Source organism: Chiloscyllium plagiosum, unplaced genomic scaffold (assembly GCF_037043375.1).
Source record: "Chiloscyllium plagiosum isolate Xiang-an unplaced genomic scaffold, Cpla_swu_hap1 HiC_scaffold_2, whole genome shotgun sequence".
NCBI classification, from domain to species: Eukaryota; Metazoa; Chordata; class Chondrichthyes; order Orectolobiformes; family Hemiscylliidae; genus Chiloscyllium; species Chiloscyllium plagiosum.
The window spans coordinates 156,872,924-156,896,099 of record NW_028270140.1 but is presented as its reverse complement, the minus strand read 5'-3'; the positions used below and the strand labels follow the sequence as shown (position 1 = coordinate 156,896,099).

Sequence of the window (23,176 nt, the reverse complement as noted above, 5' to 3'; positions counted from 1 at the left end):
GAGGGGGGAGGTGTGGGCGCAAGTGTTGCACCTCCTGCGGTTGCAAGGGAAGGTGCCGGGAGTGGTGGTTGGGTCGGTGGGGGGTGTGGATCTGACAAGGGAGTCGCGGAGGGAGTGGTCTCTACGGAAAGCTGATAGGGGAGGGGAGGGAAATATATCCTTGGTGCTGGGGTCTGTTTGGAGGTGGCGGAAGTGACGGCGGATGATGCGCTGTACATGGAGATTGGTGGGGTGGTAGGTGAGGACCAGTGGGGTTCTGTCCTGGTGGCGGTTGGAGGGGCGGGGCTCAAGGGCGGAGGAGCGGGAAGTGGAGGAGATGCGGTGGAGGGCACCGTCGACCACGTCGGGGGGGAAATTGCGGTCCTTGAAGAAGGAGGCCATCTGTGTTGTACGTATTTTGAACTGGTCCTGGAAGCACACTAGCTTTCGGAGTGTCACTCCTTCATCAGGTGGTAGTGGAGGGCTCAATCCTAACACAGAATTTATAGCAAAAATTTACATTGTGATGTAACTGAAATTATACATTGAAAAATTGATTGTCTGTTAAGCCTTTCATCTGTTAGAATACCATGACAGTTTCACTTCTTTCATGTGTAAATCACAATACCTTTTTTTAAAAAAGTTGCATTCTCAGGTTAGCTGTTAACAATGGTGATAGCTAGACAATATGTTGAAAGTGTTAGCCCCCTGTGTTCTCTGTCTATGCCATGATGTTTAGATTGATTCTAATCTAGAAAGTGAGATAACGGAGTTTTACATGAATTCATGCAGTTTTTGAGCAAAGTACAGTGTAACCCTGCAAGTACAAATTCACCCCACAAAATATATGTGTGCATGTGGGGTCTTTGTCTGTCTGTGTGTGGGTTGGGGGTTGTGAGTGTGAGAAAGTGTATGTGTGTGTGTGTAGTGAGTGCAGAGTGTCTTAAGTCTGTGAGGGGATGCATGTGTGAGTGTGGGTGTCTGTGTGTGTGTCTGTGTATATGTGTGTCCGTGTATATGTGTGTCCGTCTGTATGCGTGTATAGGAGTGCCTGTGTGTGTGTGAGAGTGTGTGTGTAGGAGTATCTGTGTGTGTATAGTGCAATGGTGGTCACCTGTAATGTGACATGACCCCAAGGTCCCGGCTGAGGCCCGCCCTATGGGTACCGAACTTAGCTATCAGTCTCTGCTCGGCCACTTTTCGCTGCTGCCTTTCCCGAAGTCCACCTTGGAGGATGGTCACCCGAAGGTCCGAGGTCGAATGTCCTGGATCACTGAAGTGTTCCCCAACTGGGAGGGAACATTCCTGTCTGTTGATTGTTGTGCGGTGCCCATTCATCCGTTGTTGTAGCCTTTGCTCAGTTTCTCCAATGTACCATGCCTCCGGGCATCCCTGCCTGCAACGTATAAGATAGACAACGTTGGCTGAGTCACATGAGTACCTGCCGTGTACATGGTGGGAGGTGTCCCCACGCGTAATAGTGGTATCTATGTCCACACTCTGACACGTTTTGCAGCGTCCACCGTGACAGGGTTGTATGGAGTTGTCCTGAGAGCCAAGCAGCTTGCTACGAACAACGATCTGTTTGAGGTTTGGCGGTTGTTTAAAGGCAAGTAGTGGAGGTGTGGGGAAGGTCTTGGTGAGGTGCTCATCCTCATTGATAATGTGTTGCAGGTCATGAAGAACATGGCGTAGTTTTTCAGCTCCTGGGAAATACTGAACAACAAAGGGTACCCTGTCGGTTGCATCACGTGTCTGTCTCCTAAGGAGGTCATTACGGTTTCTTGCTGTGGCATGTCGGAACCGGCGGTCGATGAGTTGGGCATCGTACCCCGTTCTTGTGAAGGCATCCCTGAGTACTTCCAGGTGTCTGTCACGTTCCTTCTCATCTGAGCAGATCCGGTGTACGCATAGGGCTTGCCCATAGGGGATGGCTGTTTTAATATGTTTTGGGTGGAAGCTGGAGAAGTGTAGCATTGTGAGGTCATCTGTGGGTTTGCGGTAGAGTGTGGTGCTGAGGTGTCCATCCTTGATGGAGACGCATGTGTCCAAGAATGAGACAGATAGTCGAGAGTAGTCCATGGTGAGTTTGATGGTGGGATGAAAATTGTTGATGTCACTGTGTAGTTTTATCAGTGACTCCTCGCCATGGGTTCAGAGGAAGAAAATGTTGTCAATGTACTTGGTGTATAATGTTGGTTGGAGATCCTCCGTAGAGAAGAAGTCCCATTTGAGTGGGAGCAGCGGCCGAGTAAAGGCGAACCCGGGAGACTACAGCTAAGGTAAAACAATTTGTTTCAAAATTACTTACCTGTAGTGGGCAGCGGTGTTTTTTATTCTCTCTTCACAAAAAGAGCGGGAGCAGCAGAGGAAGTGACGGCAAACAGAGGGGCAGCCGGGAAGGAGAACTGTGAGTATAAATACTCACCTTTTAATCACCAACGGTCATTTGAGTGGGAGCAGCGGAAGTGAGGTTGGAGCGCATAGCTGGGCGGGAAGGTAAGTGATTAGTATTTGAGTGGGTGTGTTCTAGACCCCAGGTAAGTGACTCAGTGTTATTGACTCAGTGTTCTTGTTTTTGGAGAAAGTGTACAGTCATGGCAGCGCAGGCGGTGGAATGTTCCTCCTGCAGGATGTTTGAGGTAGGGGTGACCACTGATACTCCTGCCGACTTCGTCTGCAGGAAATGCAGTCAGATCCTGATCCTCACCGAACGAGTTAGGGAACTGGAACTGGAGTTGGATGAACTGAGGATTATTCGAGAGGCTGAGAGGGTGATTGATAGAAGCTACAGGGACATAGTTACGCCGGAGAACCGAGGTAGCTGGGTAACAGTTAGAGGTGGGAAGGGGAAGAAGCAGGCAGTGCAGGGTTCCCCTGTGGTCGTTCCCCTAAAAAATAAATATACAGCTTTGGAAACTGTTGGGGGGGACAGCGTTGCAGGTGTAAGCTGCAGTGAAGGGGTCTGTGGCTCTGAGACTCAGAAGGGAAAGGGGGAGAGGAGGAGAGCGCTAGTTATAGGGGACTCTCTAGTTAGAGGGACGGACAGGCGGTTCTGTGGACATGGGCGAGACTCACGGATGGTTTGTTGCCTCCCGGGTGCTAGGGTCCGAGACGTCTCAGACCGTGTCTTCAGAATCCTTAAGGGGGAGGGTGTGCAGCCAGAAGTCGTGGTGCACATTGGCACCAATGACATAGGTAGGAAGAGGGGTGGGGAGGTCATTCAAGAGCTCAAGGAGTTAGGCTGGAAGCTAAAAGCTAGGACAGACAGAGTCGTCATCTCTGGGTTGTTGCCGGTGCCACGTGACAGTGAGGCAAAGAATAGGGAGAGAGTGCAGTTGAACACGTGGCTGCAAGGCTGGTGTAGGAGGGAGGGCTTCAGATATTTGGACAATTGGACTGCATTCTGGGGAAGGTGGGACCTGTACAAACAAGACGGGTTGCACCTGAACCAGAAGGGCACCAATATCCTGGGGGGTAGGTTTGCTAGCACTCTTCGGGGGGGTTTAAACTAATTTGGCAGGGGGATGGGATCCGGACTTGTAGTCCAGCAAGTAGGTTAGCTGTTTGTCAGGATGCCCAAGACTGTAGGGAGGCTGTGGAGAAGGTAGCACTGACAGGGACTACTTGCGGACACAGAGACGGGCTCAAGTGCGTATACTTCAACGCAAGGAGTATCAGAAATAAGGTGGGTGAAGTTAAGGCGTGGATCGGTACCTGGGACTACGATGTTGTGGCCATCACGGAAACGTGGATAGATGTGGGACAGGAATGGCTGTTGGAGGTTCCTGGTTACAGGTGTTTCAGTAAGATTAGGGAGGGTGGGAAAAAAGGAGGGGGGGTGGCATTGCTAATTAGAAATGGTATAACGGCTGCAGAAAGGAAGTTTGAGGGGGATCTGCCTCTGGAGGTAGTATGGGCTGAAGTCAGAAATAGGAAAGGTGCAGTCACCTTGTTGGGTGTTTACTATAGGCCCCCCAATAGCAGCACAGATGTGGAGAAACAGATTGGGAAACAGATTTTGGAAAGGTGCAGAAGCCACAGGGTCGTAGTCATGGGCGATTTCAACTTCCCAAATATTGATTGGAAGCTCTTTAGATCAAGTAGATTGGATGGGGCGGTGTTTGTGCAGTGTGTCCAGGAAGCTTTTCTAACGCAGTATGTAGATTGTCCAACCAGAGGGGAGGCCATATTGGATTTGGTACTCGGTAATGAACCGGGACAAGTGGTGGACTTGTTAGTGGGTGAACATTTTGGTGATGGTGACCACAATTCTGTGACTTTCACCTTGGTTATGGAGAGAGATAGGTGCGCACAACAAGGTAGATTTTATAATTGGGGGAAGGGAAATTACGATGCTGTAAGGCAGGATTTGAGGAGCATACGTTGGGAGCTTAGGCTGTCAGGGAAGGATGTGGTGGAAATGTGGAACTTTTTCAAAGAGCAGATACGACGTGTCCATGATATGTATGTACCTATCAGGCAGGAAAGAAATGGTCGTGTGAGGGAGCCTTGGTTGACGAGAGAGGTTAAATGTCTGGTAAAGAGGAAGAAGGAGGCTTACATAAGGTTGAGGAAACAGGATTCAGACAGAGCAGTGGAGGGATACAGGATAGCCAGAAGGGACCTGAAGAAAGGGATTAGGAGAGCTAAGAGAGGGCATGAAAAATCGTTGGCGGATAGGATCAAGGATAACCCCAAGGCATTTTATGCGTATGTGAGAAACCTGAGAATGACGAGAACGAGGGTAGGTCCAATCAAGGACAGTAGTGGGAGACTGTGTATTGAGTCGGAAGAGATAGGAGAGGTCTTGAACAAGTACTTCTCTTCAGTATTTACGAACGAGAGGGACCGTATTGTAGAAGAGGAGAGTGTGAAATGGACTGGCAAGCTAGAAGAGATACCTGTTAGGAAGGAAGATGTGTTGGACATTTTGAACAACTTGAGGAAAGACAAGTCCCCTGGGCCTGACGGGATATATCCTAGGATTATGTGGGAAGCAAGAGAGGAAATTGCAGTACCGTTGGCAATGATCTTCTCGTCTTCACTGGCAACGGGGGTGGTACCAGGGGACTGGAGAGTAGCGAATGTTGTGCCCCTGTTCAAAAAAGGGAATAGGGATAACCCCGGGAATTACAGGCCTGTTAGTCTTACTTCTGTGGTAGGCAAAGTAATGGAAAGGGTACTGAGGGATAGGATTTATGAGTATCTGGAAAGACACTGCTTGATTAGGGACAGCCAGCACGGATTTGTGAAGGGTAGGTCTTGCCTTACAAGTCTTATTGAATTCTTCGAGGAGGTGACCAAGCATGTGGATGAGGGAAGAGCAGTGGATGTAGTGTACATGGATTTTAGTAAGGCATTTGATAAGGTTCCCCATGGTAGGCTTATGCGGAAAGTCAGGAGGCATGGGATAGAGGGAAATTTGGCCAATTGGATAGAAAACTGGCTAACCGGTCGAAGGCAGAGAGTGGTGGTAGATGGTAAATATTCAGCCTGGAGCCCAGTTACAAGTGGAGTTCCGCAGGGATCAGTTCTGGGTCCTCTGCTGTTTGTAATTTTTATTAATGACTTAGATGAGGGAGTCGAAGGGTGGGTCAGTAAATTTGCAGATGATACGAAGATAGGTGGAGTTGTGGACAGTGTGGAGGGCTGTTGTCGGCTGCAGAGGGACTTAGATATGATGCAGAGCTGGGCTGAGGAGTGGCAGATGGAGTTCAACCCTGCCAAGTGTGAGGTTGTCCATTTTGGAAGAACAAATAAGAATGCGGAATACAGGGTTAATGGTAGGGTTCTTAGTCAGGTGGAGGAACAGAGGGATCTTGGGGTCTATGTACATAGATCTTTGAAGGTTGCCACTCAGGTGGATAGAGTTTGTAAGAAGGCCTATGGAGTATTATCGTTCATTAGCAGAGGGATTGAATTCAAGAGTCGTGAAGTGATGTTGCAGCTGTACAGGACTTTGGTTAGGCCACAGTTGGAGTACTGTGTGCAGTTCTGGTCGCCTCACTTTAGGAAAGATGTGGAAGCTTTGGAGAGGGTGCAGAGAAGATTTACCAGGATGTTGCCTGGAATGGAGAATAGGTCATACGAGGATAGGTTGAGAGTTCTCGGCCTTTTCTCGTTGGAACGGCGAAGGATGAGGGGTGACTTGATAGAGGTTTATAAGATGATCAGAGGAATAGATAGAGTAGACAGTCAGAAACTTTTTCCCCGGGTACAACAGAGTGTTACAAGGGGACATAAATTTAAGGTGAAGGGTGGAAGGTATAGGGGAGATGTCAGGGGTGGGTTCTTTACCCAGAGAGTGGTGGGGGCATGGAATGCGCTGCCCGTGGGTGTGGTAGAGTCGGAATCATTGGTGACCTTTAAGCGGCATTTGGATAGGTACATGGATGGGTACTTAATCTAGGTTAGAAGTTCGGCACAACATCGTGGGCCGAAGGGCCTGTTCTGTGCTGTATTGTTCTATGTTCTATGTTCTATGTTCTATGTTCTATGTTCTATGAACCTGTGCATAAAAATGTTGGCATATTGGGGTGCAAATTTGGTCCCCATGGCTGTTCCATGTGTCTGGATGGAGAATTAGTTGTCAAAGGTGAAGACATTGTGATCGAGGATAAAGCAGATGAGTTGTAGGATGATGTTTGGAGTATTTTGTTATTTCTGTTGACAAAAATGGACCGTCTAGTCAGCTAGAGATCAGGGGTGAGTCAGGAGGCGATCACAAATAATTGATTCACCTCCAAGCCTCTCACAAGTGAGCAAACATAATTTGTGCAGGAAACGTGGATATTGAATTGAAAGTAACAAAGGATTAACAGCGACAAGGATTTACCAACAACGATGATGACACACACTCAGGTAAGCGTGATAACTTATGGATTGAATCTAAATTTTTTTGACAGACGGTAGGAGCTTTTACAGTTTGAATATATTATATAGAACATAGAACATACAGCACAGAACAGGCCCTTCGGCCCACGATGTTGTGCCGAACATTTGTCCGAGCTTAAGCACCCATCCATGTACCTGTCCAATTGCCGCTTAAAGGTCGCCAATGATTCTGACTCTTCCACTCCCACAGGCAGCGCATTCCATGCCCCCACCACTCTCTGGGTAAAGAACCCACCCCTGACATCTCCCCTATACCTTCCACCCTTCACCTTAAATTTATGTCCCCTTGTAACACTCTGTTGTACCCGGGGAAAAAGTTTCTGACTGTCTACTCTATCTATTCCTCTGATCATCTTATAAACCTCTATCAAGTCACCCCTCATCCTTCGCCGTTCCAATGAGAAAAGGCCTAGCACTCTCAACCTATCCTCGTATGACCTATTCTCCATTCCAGGCAACATCCTGGTAAATCTTCTCTGCACCCTCTCCAAAGATTCCACATCTTTCCTAAAGTGAGGCGACCAGAACTGCACACAGTACTCCAAATGTGGCCTTACCAAGGTCCTATACAGCTGCAACATCACCTCACGACTCTTGAATTCAATCCCTCTGCTCATGAACGCTAATACACCATAGGCCCTCTTACAAGCTCTATCCACCTGAGTGGCAACTTTCAAAGATATTGAGCTAACATTTCTGATGGTGCAACCCTCATGGAACTATTCACTTTAATAGCTTGCTGTTAGCACTCTAACCACCTTTAGGGTCAGACCTGCACAGGGAAGGATGCACTTTGCAATTGACAGATAGTGGAACAGATGATTGGTGATCTGTCTGGTTTCACTTGAACTGGCCAACACATTCTGATGAAGGGCTTATGCCCAAAACATCAATTCTCCTGGTCCTCGGATGCTGCCTGACCTGCTGTGCTTTTCCAGCACCACAGTCTCAACAGACACACACTGCTGTTCAGTTTCCATTGGGCACCGCGGGGATCAGACTCCCCAGTCAAGACAGAATAGTGCTGTCTTTGAATGAGTTCCCAATTAACCTAGTTTCTTTTCATTCCAAAAACTTATTCAGGGATTCCTTATGATGCTCTGTGTTCTCGGAGAAAGTGAGGACTGCAGATGGATTGTGGGAGGAAACTGGAGTACCCGGAGGAAACCCAGCAGACATGGGTCCCTGGTGCTGTGAGGCAGCAGTGCTAACCACGGAGCTACTGTACCACCCCAAATGGGGAAGCACATATCCTCCTCCCAATGGCCACCTTTGTGTGTGTCTGCATCAAGCTGTGTGCAGACCTTTGGTTCACAAACACTAAATGTCACAAGGTACTGAAGTTCCTTTCACCCTGGTGCAGAGCTGGTACTGTGGTTATCGCTGCTGTCTGACAACACCAGGGACCTGTGTTTGATTCCAGCCTTGGTTGACTGGCTGTGTAGAGTTTGCACATTTCCCCTGTGTCTGTGTGGGTTCCACACAGTAAAACGATGTGCAGGTGGGACTAGATTGTGCAAACCGAAGGGTCTGTTTCCATGCTGTACATCTCTACGACTCTATTTTCATTGGATTCAAATTCCAACATCTGCCATGGTCGGATTCAAGTCAGGTCCCTGGGATATTACCTGGGTCTCTGGATTAACAGTCTAGCAATAGCTAAAAATCACACAACACCAGGTTATAGTCCAACAGGTTTAATTGGAAGCACATTAGCTTTCGCAGTGTCGCTCCTTCATCAGGTGGTTCATATGCTCCTCTGTCCAGGAATGCGAAGGCTATCTGGATTAGCCATGGTTAACAGCTGGGATATGGAGATAATGTGGGTCACTAGGTTTGGATGGGATGCCCTTTGAGGGGTTAGTGCAGAATTAACTGGCTGAGAGGCCTCTATCCGCACTGTAAAGAATTTATGTTGTGAAGGATAAGTCTGATCTTATTTCTGCAGAACACTCCAAGTAGTTGGACAATTTGTATCAGCTGTTCCTCCAGCGAAGGCTTTTAAGAAAAACAGTCTTGAACACAAGTCCATCAGGCAGGGGTCAGCATGTAGCATCTTGAGAGGGTTGATCCTGTGGATAGTTTCCTGAGCAGACAGTTAAAAAGTCATTTAGCAGTACACCTATGCAGCAAGGCACAGTTTGGCTGGTGGTAGGAAGGGCACTCTGCATTAGATCCTTCATGTACACGTGGAATATCTGCACCATTGTACACTGCCCTCAAAGTGGCTGCCAGCGATGGGGGTGGGAGGCTGGGGTGAAGGGATCTCCTCAAATGTGCCTTTGCAAAGATGATCTGGAGAGAGATGTCAAGATTTGTCCCAAACAATTCCTTGACGCAGGACTCTGTGCTCCACGGGCTGGTGCCCAGGACACACTTTGAGACAAATATAACTGCCTGGTGAACCATCGACTTGCTTTGTAGTCTCTCTGAAACTAGTTGGTTTTCCAGTGACAAGGAGCTGACCTTGACCGAGTGTTGCAGACTGGTGCTTTCCAAAGTTCAAAACAACATCAAGACGGACAAACTGAAGCTTGGGACAAGGGCAGCTACTGACAAGATGTAGTGGAGAAACAGTCCTCGGGAGGGTTGCTGAACAAAGAGACCTTGGAGTGCAGGTTCATAGCTCCTTGAAAGTGAAGTCGCAGGTAGATAGGATAGTGAAGAAGGCGTTTGGTATGCTTTCCTTTATTGGTCAGAGTATTGGTATAGGAGTTTAAGAAACATTATTCCCAGTTGCATTTGAAGTGAATGGGGAGAGATCATTTGTTTGAAACTTGTTTCAAAATCCCTGTGCCTCAGGCAAAAGTTCTACCTGTTTTGTTATTTCTGTTGACAACAATGGACTGTGGCGGTGGAGTCAGGAGGCTATCACAAATAATTGATTCACCTCCAAGCCTCTCACAAGTGAGCAAACTTAATGCCAGAAGCAACTTCAAATTTGTGCAGGAAACGTGGATTTTGAATTGAAATTAACAAAGGATTAACAGCGACAAGGATTTACCAACAACGATGATGACACCCACTCAGGTACTCGTGATAACTTATGGATTGAATCTAAATTTTTTTGACAGATGATAGTAGCTTTGGAGGTTTTACAGTTTGAAAAGATTGAGCTAACATTTCTGATGGTACAACTCACATGGAACTATTCACTTTAATAGCTTGCTGTTAGCACTCTAATCAACTTTAGGATCCAGACCTGCACAGGGAGAATGCACTTTGCAATTGACAGACGGATTGGTGATCCGTCTGGTTTCATTTGAACTGGCCAGCACATTCTGATGAAGGGCTTATGCCCAAAACGTCAATTCTCCTGCTCTTCGGGTGCTGCCTAACCTGCTGTGCTTTTCCAGCATCACAGTCTCAACAGACACACACTGCTGTTCAGTTTCCATTGGGCACTACGGGGACCAGACTCCCCAGTCAAGACAGATTAGTATTTTAATTGAATGAGTTCCCAATTAACCTCGTTCCTTTTCATTTCTAAAACTTATTCAAGGTTTCCTGATGATGCTCTGCGTTCTAGGAGCAAGTGAGGACTGGAGATCAGAGTCGAGAATGTGGTGCTGGAAAAGCACAGCAGGTCAGGCAGGGTCCGAGGAGACGGTACATCAACATTTTGGGCATAAAGGGCTTATGCCCAAATGTCGATTCTCCTGCTCCTCAGGTGCTACCTGACTGGCTGTGCTTTTCCAGTGCCAACCTCTTCGACTCTGATGCTCTGTGTTCAGAAATCAGAGTTTTAGAAGAACAAAGAAAATTTACAGCCCAGGAACAGGCCCTTCAGCCCTCCAAGCCTGAGCCGATCCAAATGTATTGTCTAAACCTGTCGGTCAATTTCTAAGCATCTGTATCCCTCTGCTCCTCACCTACGCATGCATCTGTCCAGACTCATCTTAAATGAATCTACTGTGCCTGCCTCAACCACGTCTGCTGGCAATTCGTTCCAGACACCCACCACCCTCTGTGTGAAATACTTGCCGCATGTATCTCCCTTAAACTTTCCACCTCTCACCTTGAAAGCATGACCCCTCGTTATTGATACCTTCACGCTGGGGAAAAGTTTGTCTCCATCCAAAAAGATATCTTTAAAAATTCTTTTTAAAAGATAATTTGGTCAGCTCACCATGTGAGAGAGTTGAATTGTTGTTTTTCATTTTTAATAGTTTCTGCTGGGTTTCTCAAAGAAGATGTGTTTATTTCTTTCCTACTGGATTGTGCAGAGATCTTTCATCAATTAAATAGTTTTGAAATATTCAAGTCTATTAAGATGCTGGAAATGCAGAAATTAATTTTCACACAACAAAGCTCAGTTCTCTGGAGTGATACTTGACCAGGTGACTGTTTTGCCAAACACATCACAGAGAGTCTGCAGTTTGGAGCTTTATTCATGAAAGTCATATTACTTTTGATCATGTTATTAGCTTATATCTTTAACTTACTGGGTTGGTGTAAACATGCAGCAATCAGATGTGTGAAGTGTTTTGTGGTATTTTATGTTGGAATGTCAGACCTGATCTGCCGAATGTCTTTGTTTTCAACGGATAAACTTCCTTCTCAGTGTTTAAACTAATCACATTGGTGTCGCATTGGTAATGTCTCCAGTTTCTTCAATGCTGCTTTTAAATGATTGGACAATCACCTGATGAAGGAGCGACGCTCCGAAAGCTAGTGTGCTTCCAATTAAACCTGTTGGACTATAACCTGGTGTTGTGTGATTTTTAACTTTGTACACCCCAGTCCAACACCGGCATCTCCGAATCATCTACATACAGGTTATAGACAATAGGTGCAGCCCTTCGAGCCTGCACCGCCAACCGTTAACATCAAAGAAACTGGTTGAGATAATGCCACTTTGGATACAGTCAGGACATTGCACCAACATACTGTTTGAAGTTGTGTTTCGAGTCCTGGAGAGGTACAGCCTTCGGTCCAACTTGTCCATGCTGACCAGATACCCCAACCCAATATTGTCCCACCTGCCAGCACTTGGCCCATATCCCTCCAAACCCTTCCTATTCATATACCCATTCAGGTGCCTTTTAAATGTGGCAATTGTACTAGCCTCCACCACTTCCTCTGGCAGCCCGGCTTCCAAATAAACCTGCCAGACTCTAACTTGGTGTTGTGTGATTTTTAACTTTGTACACAACACCAAGTTATAGACCAACAGGTTTATTTGGAAGCACGAGTTTTCAGAGTGCTGCTCCTTCATTACACTGGCATGTTGAAATCAAGTTGTGCTTGTTCGGCTTGGCTTTTAGCTTCCAATTTGCTAATATGAAACAACCTAAACCATTGCAAATCAGCCAGAAGAACAGAACGTAATTGTTCCTTTTCTCTCCTGGAATGGATTCCTTGGTTGATATTTGAATGATCAGTAACAGATAATGTCACAGCCGTATAGGTGAAAACAGATTCTTAGAAAAGAACAAGTAATTTTAATTAGGGTTTCCAGTTATCTGTGAGAAAGCCCATCTAAAATCAGCAAACAAAAATTATACTGAACTTCATAGTTCCGTTATTACACACCAGTACCTTTCTTGTCCACTTCAATGTTTTGATATGGTAAACAGCTTCCAAACTTGTTAATACCACGTGCTGCAAGACTGGCAACAATGTTGCAGGTTTCCTAATCGGGGCAGGAAGGTATAAAATACAAAAGAACACAGATTTTGACAACTGGCTGCCATTGCTTTCCATTACTTCTTAAACTAGCGGCATTGTTGGTGTAGTGGTTATGATGTGGAGGTGCTGGTGCTGGACAAAGTTAAAAATCACACAACACCAGGTTATTTTTTTGTAGATTAGATATGTGAACTTCAGTCAGGCGTTCAACAAGGTTCCCCATGGGAGACTGAGAACTAGCCATTTGGATACAGAACTGGCTCAAAGGTAGAAGACAGAGAGTGGTGGTGGAGGGTTGTTTTTCAGACTGGAGGCCTGTGACCAGTGGAGTGCCACAAGGATCGGTGCTGGGTCCACTACTTTTTGTCATTTACAATAATGATTTGGATGCGAGCATAAGAGGTACAGTTAGTAAGTTTGCAGATGACACCAAAATTGGAGGTTTAATGAACAGTGAAGAGGGTTACCTCAGATTACAACAGGATCTGGACCAGATGGGTCAATGGGCTGAGAAGTGGCAGATGAAGTTTAATTCAGATAAATGTGAGGTGCTGCATTTTGGGAAAGCAAATCTTAGCAGGACTTATGCACTTAATGATAAGGTCCTCGGGAGTGTTGCTGAACAAAGAGACCTTGGAGTGCTGGTTCATAGCTCCTTGAAAGTGAAGTCGCAGGTAGATAGGATAGTGAAGAAGTGTTTGGTATGCTATTGGTCAGAGTATTGAGTACAGGAGTTGGGAGGTCATGTTGCAGCTGTACAGGACATTGGTTAGGCCACTGTTGGCATATTGCGTGCAATTCTGGTCTCATTCCTATTGGAAAGATGTTGTGAAACTTGAAAGGGTTCAGAAAAGATTCACAAGGATGTTGCCAGGGTTGGAGGATATGAGTTACAGGGAGAGGCTGAACAGGCTGGGGCTGTATTCCCTGGAGCGTCGGAGGCTGAGGGGTGACCTTATAGAGATTTACAAAATTATGAGGGGCATGGATAGGATAAATAGATAAAGTCTTTTCCCTGGGGTGGGGGAGTCCAGAACTAGAGGGCATAGGCTTAGGGTGAGAGGGGAACGATATAAAAGAGACCTAAGGGGCAGCTTTTTCCCGCAGAGGGTGGTACATGTATGGAATGAGCTGCCAGAGGAAGTGGTGGAGGCTGGTACAATTGCAACATTTAAGAGGCATTTGGATGGATATATGAATAGGAAGGGTTTGGAAGGATATGGGCCGGGTGCTGGCAGGTGGGACTAGATTGAGTTGGGATATCTGGTCGGCACGGACGGGTTGGACCGAAGGATCTGTTTCCATGCTGTACATTTCTATGACTCTTACTTACAGGCCCTTCGGCCCAACAAGTCCACACCGACCCACCAAAGTGCAACCCAGCCAGACCCATTCCCCTACATTTACCCTATTCACCTAACACTACGGGCAATTTAACATGGCCAATTCACCTAACCTGCACATTTTTGGACTGTGGGAGGAAATGAAAGTACCCGGAGGAAAGAGCTGAAAAATGTGTTGCTGGAAAAACGCAGCAGGTCAGGCAGCATCCAAGGAGCTGGAGAATCGACGTTTCGGGCATAACCCCTTCTTCAGGAATGAGGAGGGTGTGCCAAGCAGGCTAAGATAAAAGGTAGGGAGGAGGGACTTGGGGGAGGGGGTTGGGAATGCGATAGGTGGAAGGAGGTTAAGGTGAGGGTGATAGGCCGGAGAGGGGGTGGGGGCGGAGAGGTCGGGAAGAAGATTGCAGGTCAAGAAGGTGGTGCTGAGTCTGAGGGTTGGGACTGAGACAGGCTGGGGGGAGGGGAAATGAGGAAGCTGGAGAAATCTGCATTCATCCCTTGTGGTTGGAGGATTCCTAGGTGAAAGATGAGTCGTGTTGCCATGGTCTGGCGATGGAGGAGTCCAAGGACCTGCATGTCCTTGGCGGAGTGGAAGGGGGAGTTAAAGTGTTCAGTCACGGGGTGGTTGGGTTGGTTGGTGCAGGTATCCCAGAGGTGTTCTCTGAAACGTTCCGCAAGTAGGCGGCCTGTCTCCCCAATGTAGAGGCGGCCACATCGGGTGCAGCGGATGCAGTAAATGATGTTTGTGGAGATGCAGGTGAATTTGTGATGGATATTGAAGGATCAATTGGGGCCTTGGAGGGAAGTGAGGGAAGTGAGGGCGCATTTTGCATTTCTTGTGGTTGCAGGGGAAGGTGCCGGGAGTGGAGGTTGAGTTGGTGGGGGCTGTGGACCTGATGAGGGAGTCACCTTTCTGGAATGCTGATAGGGGAGGGGAGGGAAATATATCCCTGGTGATGGGGTCTGTTTGGAGGTGGCAGAAATGACGAAGGATGATACTCAGCACCGCCTTCTTGACCTGCAATCTTCTTCCCGACTTCTCCGACCCCACCCCCTCTCCGGCCTATCACCCTCACCTTAACCTCCTTCCACCTATGGCATTCCCAACGCCCCTCCCCCAAGTCCCTCTTCCCTACCATTTTTCTTAGCCTGCTTGGCACACACTCATTCCTGAAGAAGGGCTTATGCCTGAAACGTCGATTCTCCTGCTCCTTGGATGCTGCCTGATCTGCTGCGTTTTTCCAGCAACACATTTTTCAGCTCTGATTTCCAGCATCTGCAGTCCTCACTTTCACCCGGAGGAAACCCACGCAGACATAGGGAGAATGTGCAAACTCCACACAGTCACCTGAGGCGGGAATGGAACCCGGGTCTCTGGCGCTGTGAGGCAGCAGTGCTAACCACTGAGCCACCGTGCCACCAGTTATAGTCCCAGCAGGCTTATTTGAAGTACTAGGTTTCAGAGTACTACTCCTTCATCAGGTAACTAGTAGCACTACTGCCTGACAGCACCAGGGACCCGAGCTCATTTTCAGCCTTGGGCTAGTGTGGAGTTTGCATGTTCTCCCCATGTCTGAGTGCGTTTCTGGTGGTTGCTTGGGATTTCCCCCATAGTTCAGGGACATGCAGGTTGGGTTAATACGCTGTACTAAATTCCCCTGCAGTGTGCAGGTTAGGGTGATTAACCATAACAAATGTGGAGTTGGAGGGAAAAGATGGGCAGGGGCATTTTATTTGGAGAGTCAAAGCACGCCATGCTGTCTGACCCACTCTGACCTCCAGCATTTGTTGTTTTCAGTACACATTCCAGCTTTTGCATTAATTTGCTCTTTCCAGTTAGCCTACTATTGCTTGTTAGGGATTCTAAGCTGTTCCTCAAAATTTGCTTTCCTTAATTTCAAATTCTGCTATTTCAAATTTTCTCCTATGTCAGACTTTGTCCCCTGTTGATTCCCATGCAATAGCAGACACATTTATGTTGCCATGGACTTTAGCACAGCCTTCAGAAGGTTCCGCATGGAAGATGGTTAAGTCGGGTTAGATCACAAGGAATTCAGGGAGGGCTAGCCAGTTAGATACAAAATTGTCTTGACAGTGGGAGAAAGAGAATGGTGGTAGAGAGTTGTTCCAACTGGAGGCCTGTGACCAGCGGTGTGCTGCAAAGATCGGTGCTGGGTCCACTGTTGTTCATTATTTATATAAATTATTTGGATAAAAATACAGGAGGCATGATTGGTAAGTTTGCGGGTGACAGCAAAATTGGAGTATAGTGGACAGTGAAGATATTTATCTAAGAGTACAACGGGATCTTATTCAACTGGGCCAGTGGGCTGAGGAATGGCAGATGGAATTTAATTCAGATAAATGCGAGATATTGCATTTTGGAAAGACAACCAGGGCAGGACTTACACAGTTAATGGAAGGGCTCTTGGGGAGTGTTCTCAAACAGAGACCAAGCGGTCTAGGTACATAATTGTTTGAAAGTGGCGTCAGGGAGACAGGGTGGTGCATTTGGTATACTTGTGTTCATCGGTGAGAGCATTGAGTACAGGAGTTAGGAAGTCATGTTTGGTGAGGCCACATTTGGAATACTATTTGCAGATGACACAAAGGTTGGCAGTGTTGTTGACAGTATAGAGGGCTGTTGTAGGCTGCAGCGGGATATTGACAGGATGCAGAGATGGGCTGAGAGGTGGCAGATGGAGTTCAACCTGGATAAATGCGAGGTGATGCACTTTGGAAGGTCGAATTTGAAAGCTGAGTACAGGATTAAGGATAGGATTCTTGGCAGTGTGGAGGAACAGAGGGATCTTGGGGTACAGGTACATAAATCCCTTAAAATGGCCACCCAAATGGGCAGGGTTGTTAAGAAAGCATATGGTGTTTTGGCTTTCATTAGCAGGGGGATTGAGTTTAAGAGTCGTGAGATCTTGTTGCAGCTCTATAAAACTTTGGTTAGACCGCACTTGAAATACTGCGTCCAGTTCTGGTCGCCCTATTATAGGAAAGATGTGGATGCTTTGGAGAGGGTTCAGAGGAGGTTTACCAGGATGCTACCTGGACTGGAGGGCTGATCTTATGAAGAGAGGTTGATTGAGCTCAGACTTTTTTCATTGGAGAAAAGGAGGAGGAGAGGGTACCTAATTGAGGTATACAAGATAATTAGAGGCATAGATAGAGTCGATAGCCAGAAACTATTTCCCAGGAGAGAAATGACTAACACGAGGGGTCATAGTTTTAAGCTGGTTGGAGGAAAGTATAGAGGGGATGTCAGAGGCGGGTTCTTTACACACAGAGTTGTGAGAGCATGGAATGCATTGCCAGCAGCAGTTGTGGAAGCAAGGTCTTTGGGGACATTTAAGAGACTGCTGGGCATGCATATGGTCACAGAAATTTCAGGGTGCATACATGAGGATCAGTGGTCGGCACAACATGTGGGCTGAAGGGCCTGTTCTGTGCTGTACTGTTCTATGTTTTATGTTCTATATTTACAATTCTGGTCACCTTGCAATAGGAAGGATGTTATTAAAGTGGAATGGGTGCAAAACAGATTTGCAAAGCTGCTACCGAGACATGGAGTGTTTGAGTTATAAGGAGAGGCTGAATCGGCAGAGACGTAGGGATGACATGGTCGAGGTTTATAAAATCATGAGGGGCAATAGGTAAAGGGTGTATGTATATTGAGCAAACTGCTAGAGGAAGTAATACAGGTGAGTACAATTACAACATTTAGAAGGAATTTCGACAGCTACATAGTTAGCATAGGCTTAGAGGAATATGGGCCAAATACAGGCAAATGGGACTAGTTTCTTTGTGAGTGGGAGATCATGCCTCACAGATTTGATGAAGTGACCAGGAAGGTTGATCAGGGCAGGGCAGTGAACATAGTCTATATGTATTACAGTAAGGCCTTTGATAAGGTTCCACATGGTAGGCTGCCCTTGATTGCTAGATTACATGGAATCCAAGGTGAGCTGGCAAATTGGATACAAAATTGGTTTGATGGTAGGACGCAGAGGGTAATAGTGGAAGGATGCTTGTCAGACTGGAGGCTTGTGAGTAGTGGAGTACCTCAGGGGTCAGTGTTGGGTCCATTGCTGTTTGTTACCTATATCAATGATTTGGATGAGAATGTCCAAGGCATTCATTAATTTGCTGTTGGCACTAAACTAGGCAGCATTGTGGACAGTTAGGAAGATTATCAGAAATTGCAGCAAGACCTTGACCAGCTGGGGAGTTTATGGAGTTTAGTATGGATAAGTGTGTGGTCTTGCATTTTGGAAAGTCAAATCAAGGTAGGAATTTCACGGTGAATGGTAGGGCCTGAAGGAATGTCATGGAACAGAGGGACCTTGGAGTTCAGGTTCACAGTTCTCTGAAAGTGGTGTTCCAGGTGGACAGGGCAATGATGAAGGCTTTTGGTAGACTGGCTCTTATCAGTCAGGTCATTGAGTATAGAAGTTGGGAAGTTATGTTGCTGTTATCCAGGATGTTGGTGAGACCATGCTTGGAGTATTGCGTTCAGTTTTGGTCACCTTGTTGTAGGAAGGACGTCACTAATCTAGAAAGAACGCAGAAGAAATTTACAAGGACATTGTCTGGACTCCATGGTCTGAGTTTTAGGGAGAGGTTGAACAAGCTAGAATGTTTATTTAGAGCATAGGAGACTGAGGGGGGAACCTTTTAGAGGTGTATAAGATTATGAGAGGCATGGACAGGGTAAATGCACTCAGTCTTTTTCCCAGGGTTGGAGAATGGAGGACAAGAGGACATATAAGGGAACCTGAGAGGCAACTTTCTTACACAGAGGGTGATGTGCATATGGAATGAGCTGCTAGCGGAAGTGGTGGAGGCATAAACATTAATAACATTTAAAAGGCATTTAGACAAATGCATGGATAGGAAAGGATTAGAAGGATATGGGCCAAGTGCAGGGTAATGGGGTTATGGAGGGCAGACATTTTGGTCAGCATAGACCAATTTGGGCCAAAAGACATGTCTCCGTGCTGTAGGACTCTATGACTCGCGTTCATTTTAAGAAACCTGGTCAGCATGGACAAGGTGGGCCGAAGGGTCTGTTTCCATGTTATGTGACTCTACGTCTCAAGGCATACTGACGTTGCCACCCAGGAAAGTGCTGTCTCCAAAGACCACCAATGACTGCACGTTGTTCAGCACCTTTCCCGAATCCTCAGGTATTGGAGTAATGCATGTCCAAAGACAGCAAGACCTGAACGATAACCCCATATTTGTGATGACAAGTGACAAGTAGCATTTGTCCCACACATGTGCCAGGCCATGACCATCTTAGAACAAGAGACAATATGTGACCTTTGGCATTTGATGGTTGCATCATTAAAGGGGGTGAAAGTGAAGACTGCAGATGCTGGAGATCAGAGTCGAGGAGTGTGGTGCTGGAAAAGCTGGCCAGGCAGCATCCGGGGAGAAGGAGAATCAAGTATAAGCTGATGAAGAGCTAATACTCAACACGTCGATTCTCCTGCTCCTTGGATGCTGCCTGACCGTCTGTGCTTTTTCAGCACCACCTTCTTTGACTCAGCATCATTGAAGCCCACCTCCCAATCACTATCCCGGGGTTACCATTGATCAGAAATGGAAGTGAACACTGCTGGCCATATAAGTACTGTGCCTCCAAGAGCAGACTCATGAGCATCTGCAACAAGTTGGAACTGGCCTCAGGATACAAGGTAACTCAAGGCAGCAGCAATGTCATATTAGCACACAGAACATAGAACAATACAGTGCAGAACAGGCCCTTTGGCTCACAATGTTGTGCTGAGAATTAATCCTAATATAAAATATAATAACTTAACCTACGCACCCCTCATTTCACTGCTATCCGTGTGCATGTCCAGCAGTTGCTTAAATGTCCCTAATGAAATGTAGGGGGTGATGGATTCTCAGGGGAATGTAGCACGAACAGCCAAGTTTCTGGTACTGAGACTGGCTCTAATGCAACGAGAGGGGTATGTCGGCTTCCAAGAGATCAACTGTGTTAGGGGAGTCTGAAGGCCAAGGTACAGACAGACGTTTCTGTGGCCAGCAGAGAAAAAGCAGAATGGTGCATTGTTTCCCTAGTGCCAGGATCAAGGATGTCTCAGAAAGGGTGCAGTATGTTCTCACGGGAGAGAGGGGCCAGCAAGAGGTCATTGTCCACATTGGAATCAACGATAAACCTAACTCTCCTGGTAATATCCTCCCTCAGCACCCTGGAAAGGGTACAGAGGAGATTTATTAGGATGTTGCCTGGTACGGAAGGAATGTCTTACGGGGAAAGGCTGAGGGCCTTGAGGCTGTTCTCGTTAGAGAGAAGAAGGTTGAGATGTGACTTAATAGAGACATACAAGATAATCAGAGGGCTAGATGGGGTGGAGAGGGAAAACCTTTTTCCAAGTATGGGGACGGCAAACACAAGGGGACACAACTTTAAAAAGTGAGGGGAGATAGGTATAAGACAGATGTCAGAGGTAGTTTATTTACTCAGAGTAGTAAGGGCATGGAATGCTTTGCCTGCATCGGTAGTAGATTCGCCAAGTTTAAGTGCATTTAAGTCGTCATTGGACAGGCATATGGATGTACATGGAATCGTGTAGGTGGAATGGGCTTCAGATTAGTATGACAGGGCGGCGCAACATCGAGGGCCGAAGGGCCTGTACTGCGCTGTAATGTTCTATGTTCTATAGGAAGGGAAAAGGTTGAGATTCTGAAGGGAGATTACAGAGAGGCAGAAATTTAAAAAGGAGGTCCTCAAGGGTAGTAATATCTGGATTTCTCCCAGTGCTACGAGCTAGTGAGGGCAGGAATAGGAGGATAGAGCAGATGAATGCATGGCTGAGGAGCTGGTGTATGAGAGAAGGATTCTCATTTTTGGATCATTGGAATCTCTTTTGGGGTAGAAGTGACCTGTACAAAAAGGACAGATTGCACCTAAATTGGAAGGGGATTAATATACTGGCAGGGAGATTTGCTAAAACTGCTTAGGAGGATTTAGACTAGCAAGTTGGGGGGGGGGTGGGACCCAGGGAGATAGTGAGGTAAGAGATCAATCTGAGCTGAAAATGTGTTGCTGGAAAAGCGCAGCAGGTCAGGCAGCATCAAAGGAGCAGGAGAATCGACGTTTCGGGCATAAGCCCTTCTTCAGGAAGGCTTATGCCCGAAACGTTGATTCTTCTGTTCCTTGGATCCTGCCTGACCTGCTGCGCTTTTCCAGCAACACATTTTCAGCTCTGATCTCCAGCATCTGCAGCCCTCACTTTCTCTCCTAAGAGATCAATCTGAGACTGGTACAGCTGAGAACAGAAATGAGTCAAACAGTCAGGGCAGGCAGGGACAAGGTAGGACTAATACATTAAACTGCATTTATTTCAATGCAAGAGGCCTAACAGGGAAGGCAGATGAACTCAGGACATGGTTAGGAACATGGAACTGGGATAACATAGCAATTACAGAAACATGGTTCAGGGATGGGCAGGACTGGCAGCTTAATATTCCAGTATACAAATGCTACAGGAAGGATAGAAAGGGAGGCAAGAGAGGAGGGGGAGTGGCATTTTTGATAAGGGATAGCATTACAGCTGTGCTGAGGGAGGATATTCCCAGAAATACATCCAGGGAAGTTATTTGGGTGGAACTGAGAAATAAGAAAGTGATGATCACCTTATTGGGATTGTATTATAGACCCCCTAATAGTCAGAGGGAAATTGAGAAACAAACTTGTAAGGAGATCTCAGCTATCTGTAAGAATGTTTCGGAGATGCCGGTGTTGGACTGGGGTGTATAAAGTTAAAAAGGTGACGGACACCTGGAAGTACTCAAGGATGCCCTCACAAGAACGGGGCACAATGTTCAACTCATCGACCGCCAGTTCCGACGTGCCACAGCAAGGAACCGTAATGACCTCCTCAGGAGACAGACACGGGCTGCAATTGACAGGGTACCCTTCGTTGTTCAGTACTTCCCAGGGGCTGAAAAATTACGCCATGTTCTTCGTGACCTGCAACACATTATCAATGGAGATGAGCACCTCACCAAGACCTTCCCCACACCTCCACTACTTGCCTTTAAACAACTGCCAAACCTCAAACAGATCATTGTTCGTAGCAAACTGCCCGGCTCTCAGGACAACTCCATACAACCCTGTCATGGTGGACGCTGCAAAACGTGTCAGATTGTGGACATAGATACCACTATTACGCGTGGGAACACCTCCCACCGTGTACATGGCAGGTACTCATGTAAGGAGAAAGTGAGGTCTGCAGATGCTGGAGATCAGAGCTGGAAATGTGTTGCTGGAAAAGCGCAGCAGGTCAGGCAGCAGGTAACTCAGCTAACTCAGCCAACATTGTCTATCTTATACGTTGCAGGCAGGGATGCCCGGAGGCATGGTACATTGGGGAAACTGAGCAAAGGCTACGACAACGGATGAATGGGCACCGCACAACAATCAACAGACAGGAGGGTTCCCTCCCAGTTGGGGAACACTTCAGTGATCCAGGACATTCAGCCTCGGACCTTCGGGTGACCATCCTCCAAGGTGGACTTTGGGACAGGCAGCAGAGGAAAGTGGCTGAGCAGAGGCTGATAGCTAAGTTCGGTACCCATAGGGAGGGCCTCAACCGGGACCTTGGGTTCATGTCACATTACAGGTGATCACCATTGCACTACACACACATACACAGATATTCCTACACACACACACACTCTCACATGCACACGGACACAGATACACACAGACGCGCACACAGACACCCACACACACCCTTATAGACACACAGACTCCCACACATGCACCCCCTCACAGACCTAAGACACTCTGCACTCACTACACACACACACACACACTTTCTCACACTCACAACCCCCACCCCAGACAGACACACACTCAGACAGACAAAGACCCACATGCACACATATATATTGTGTGTGGTGAATTTTTTTGGTACAAAGTTACATTGCACTTTGCTCAAAAACCACAGAGATTCATGTCGAACTCTGAGCTCAAAAACTGCATGAATTTATGTAAAACTCTGTTATCTCACTTTTTAGATTGGAATCAATCTAAACATCAGGTCATAGACAGAGAACACAGGGGACTAACACCTTCAACATATTGTCTAGCTATCACCATTGTTAACAGCTAACCCAAGAATGCAACTTTAAAAAAAAGGGTTTTGTGATTTACACATGAAAGAAGTGAAACTATCACTGTATTCTAACAGAAGAAAGGCTTAAAAGACAATCAATTCTTCAATGTATAATTTCAGTTACATCACACTGCAAATTTTTGCTATAAATTCTGTGTTACG

The 23,176-nt window shown here is 46.8% G+C and overlaps 1 long non-coding RNA gene across 1 annotated transcript; it reads right to left on the bottom strand.

Annotated features, from left to right (window-relative positions):
* Nucleotides 1-1,173: 1,173 nt before the first annotated feature.
* LOC148152037 (uncharacterized) lies at nucleotides 1,174-21,708 on the bottom strand. The gene is made up of 3 exons (XR_015759233.1): nucleotides 21,673-21,708; nucleotides 12,418-12,511; nucleotides 1,174-1,375 (listed from the first exon to the last, which is right to left on the bottom strand). It is a non-coding gene; the product is annotated as an uncharacterized LOC148152037 (long non-coding RNA).
* Nucleotides 21,709-23,176: the final 1,468 nt, after the last annotated feature.